The sequence below is a fragment of the Physeter macrocephalus genome, chromosome 9, assembly GCF_002837175.3.
Source record: "Physeter macrocephalus isolate SW-GA chromosome 9, ASM283717v5, whole genome shotgun sequence".
In the NCBI taxonomy this organism is placed as follows: Eukaryota; Metazoa; Chordata; class Mammalia; order Artiodactyla; family Physeteridae; genus Physeter; species Physeter macrocephalus.
Window position 1 is genome coordinate 98953290 of NC_041222.1, and position 4024 is coordinate 98957313.

The 4024-nt window shown below is 41.9% G+C and overlaps 1 protein-coding gene and 1 long non-coding RNA gene across 2 annotated transcripts in view; both read right to left on the reverse strand.

Moving 5' to 3' along the window:
- LOC129392428 (uncharacterized) overlaps window positions 1–3506 on the reverse strand; it is an 11241-nt gene extending 7735 nt beyond the window's left edge. Inside the window, exon 1 of the long non-coding RNA XR_008618286.1 lies at window positions 2967–3506. This is a non-coding gene — a long non-coding RNA (uncharacterized lncRNA). The remainder of the gene's footprint in view (window positions 1–2966) is intronic.
- The window catches only part of KIF13B (kinesin family member 13B), a 200266-nt gene that overhangs the window by 27115 nt on the left and 169127 nt on the right, over window positions 1–4024 (reverse strand). The gene's annotated exons all lie outside the window — the stretch shown is intronic.

The window sequence follows — 4024 nt, forward strand, 5'->3', positions numbered from 1 at the left end:
ATGAGAAGCCCGCGCACCGCAACTAGAGAAAGCCCGCGCGCAGCAACAAAGACCCAACACAGCCAAAAATAAATAAATAAATAAATAAATAAATAATAAAATAAAATAAAGGGAATAAAGATTAAAAGTCAGGGGGCTAGATCACATAGGACACTGTAAACCACAGTAAGGAACAGATTTTATTCAAAGAGAAGCAGTGGAAGGTTTCAAGCCATGAACTAATGTAAGGCCTTGGGAGCTCACTCTGGCTTCTCTGTGAATGACAAGACTGTGTGAGGCAAAAAGCGTCAGGTAGACCAATTGATAGGCTGCTGCATAGTCAAGGCAAGAGACAATGGCATGGATGAGTGATGAGAAATGGAGATGGCGAGAAGTCACCGGATTGAAAGTGGTACCCACAAAATTTTACTGATGGACTATTTATGAGGTGAAGCAACTAGTGCAACTTGTGCTATACACGCTGAGATGGGCATGTATTTTGTAAGTATTTTGTGTGCTGGGAGTAGACAGACTTGGGAGCTGAAACCAGGAGTAATGCTTTTAACTTGTAAAATGTTACTGTCTAATGGATTTGTAAGTGGAAAAGCTGAACAGGCGGTTAGCTCCACGAGGCCAGAGCTCAGGGGGCAAAGCCTGGGCTGGAGATAGAAATGTGAGCATCATCAATGCATAAAGAGTTAAAAGCCACAGAGCTGGATGAGATTACCTGGGAGGGAGCTCTGGAACACCTGAATATCAGCGGCTTGGTGGAATAAAGGGTCCCAGAAAAGGCAACTGAGAAAGACTGAGCCAGCCAACAGAAGGGAAGCCAGGCAAACTCAGCGCTAAGCGCTAAAGCCCAGAGACACAGATGTTTCCTGCACGACTGTCAAGTCAGATGAGGACTGAGAAGTGCAGGCAAGATGGAGCTCTGGTGACCTTGAGAAACGGTCCTTCAAGGCAGTGGGGATTTCACCAACCAGATGGAACAGTTTAGCTCCACCACTGAGCACCTTTGTTAAGGCCACTTCTGCACTGACATTCTCATTTATTTCTGAACTATGCAGCACTTGGGGCCACTTTTTGTAACACCTTTGCTCATATATGCTCAAAAAAAGTAAACTGAATGAACAAATATTCTTAAGATATCTTCAAAATATTTCAAGATTGCCTCTCTTAAGCTGGATAGTACAAATTGCGATTATCCACCAATCACTAGATTTCTTTCTAAACCACTGCTGTTCCTCTCATATCCGAAGGAACCAATCACTCACTGGCAAAACAGTAAAAGTAACTTCTTATGGTAGCAGGTGATTTGACTTGCTACATCAAAAGCTTAAAGTAGCTGATAATTATAACAATGGTAGCCTGATTCAATGACTTCTAATACCGTCCCAATTTCCTTTAACTTATGTAACTCTGTCTTCACCAAACAGCAATTGAAAAACAGTGGGTATCAAACTTTAATGTGAATAAGAATCACCTTGGGTGCTTATAAATGCAGATTATTAGATGCCCCAAGGTGAGGTATGAGTTATACTTTTTTAAGGTCGGGCTGTATTTTTTTTTTTTTTTTCTTTTTGCGGTACGCGGGCCTCTCACTGTCGTGGCCTCTCCCGTTGCGGAGCACAGGCTCCGGACGCGAAGGCTCGCCTAGCCGCTCCGCGGCATGTGGGATCTTCCTGGACCGGGGCACTAACCCGCGTCCCCTGCATCAGCAGGCGGACTCTCAACCACTGTGCCACCAGGCAAGCCCCCGGGCTGTATTTTTATAAAGTTACCTTTTTAAAAAGCTACCATGGAAATTCTGGCACAAACAGTAAATGAATCATACTTTGTGAAACAACGATGTAGCAGTTTAGAACAGAATAACGTATGCTATAACGAACCCTTGGCAAAATCTTTTTTGCCTACCCTCACCCCCACCAAATATGAGACTTGCTATTTCTTTTAAGCTCTAGCCATCTCAGATTCATTTTGATAACTGTCAAGCACCCGTTAGTGCCCAGTTAAATTTAAACATCTCCAAAAATCTCGATGTTTAATTTTTTTCATACAATATGTGTGCATCTATGCTGATATATATGCTCATATAATCCTAGAATGAAAAAATTATGTATCTGCACAGCAACCTTACAAAACTAACACCATCCCCCTTGAATATGCACTCATAAACTTAGAAAAGTCTTTTAAATAGTTAAGGTCTCAGGCAAGGAGACTCACCTACATTTTTGCAAGTAGAATGTTTAAGTGAATGTGGAGAAGCTGATGTCAAAAGACCTATTTCAACAACTGAACTTGCACTGTATGTGTTTTTGAATGAGTATAAATAAATCCTCATTTATCATTTTCTGCTGAATTCACACCTATATGAGGCTAAAAATTGCATTTCCAACAGGCTTCCCATGCACCATCACACAAGAGCAGCTTCCTGATTATTTCGAAAACCCTTTAACATCTTCTCTAAAACTTCTTCTAAGGCCAGGTAGCGAGTTTTAATAAAAAGGGGAAATAAGACAAGTTATCACTTTTACTATTTCAGTGAAAGAACAGGTAAACCACAGTAGAGGAAAAAAGAGGTTGAGCGGCAAGGACAGGGATGATGTAAAATTGTGTGAAATAAGAAACGAAATCAAGAATTAAAAATAGAATTACATTTTCTGTTTGGCAATACACAAACAACACTAAGTGCACTTCATAAATTTCACTATTGTTGCTCTAAGTGATATGACCATAAATCACATTAGTAGCGTACTTGGCATTTTTTAAAAGCAAAAAGGATTGAGAGCGTCAGTGCGTTTAAACAGCTCTGTTATCTCCGAGGAGAGTGGAAGAGAAATTATCAGAGCTTTTACCAGGTCTGAAAGCCCAGCCCTGACGCCCCCAGTGCTGCTACCCTCTCCTTCCAGCTTCAGCGCAGCACAGAGCATCACTGCGCCAGCAACCTATTAGAAGCACGGGCACTGTTGCTTTCGTGACGCTTTTACCTGATGTGTGAGGGGAGATGGCTGTTTGCCCCTTTTCTCGTCGCGGACGGGGAAGAGAGACTTCAGCAACTTCGGCATCTGCGGCATGAAAGATCTTACTGGACTCAAGTAGGAGGCTGCTAGGTTACTGAGTCCTGCCAAAAATATTGAAAGGAAAAGAGATAAGGCAAAAACAATTACAGAGACATCTTCCTTACTGTAAATTGGCCACATATCCTTTGTAAGCAAATCTAACAATATAAATCAAAACACGTATCCTTAAAAAAATTAATATTAAAAAACATGCTCTTATTATGGTTACCCTCAAACACAATGGTGTTTCCTTTTCCAATTAAATAGCAGCAACTGGGGTACTTCTAAAATGCTCTAATATCCATCGCGCCTATTAAATCCGAAGGGTAATCCAAACCCGGGTCTTGTCACTAACTGGTCAAGTACTATTGGGTTGGCCAAAAAGTGCCTTCGGTTTTTAAGTAAAAATAAAAGACACATTTTTCATTTTCACCAAGAACTTTATCGAACAATGTATTCACCCTTTTGTTCCCCTACCTTCTGCCATTTTTCAGGCAACTTCATAATTCCGTCTTCCCAAAACTTTTTTATTTATTTTTGGCTGCGTTGGGTCTTTGTTGCTACGCGTGGGCTTTTCTCTAGTTGCAGAGAGCAGAGGCTTCTCTTGTTGCAGAGCACGGGCTCTAGGCACGCGGGCTTCAGCAGTTGTGGCTCGCAGGCTCTAGAGCGCAGGCTCAGTATTTGTAGCACACGGGCTTAGTTGCTCCGCGGCATGTGGGATCCTCCTGGACCAGGGCTCGAACCCGTGTCTGCTGCATTGGCAGGCGGATTCTTAACCACTGCACCACCAGGGAAGCCCCCCAAATTTTTATCTTTTTAAGCAAAGAACTGTTCAAGATGCCTTTTACATTCTTCCAGGGAACTGAAATTTTTTCCATTAAGAGAATTTTGTAAAGACCTAAATAAATGGAAATCCAAAGGTGCAATGTCTGGTAAATACAGCAAATGAATCAGAACCTCCCAGCCAAGCTGTAACAGTTTTTGCC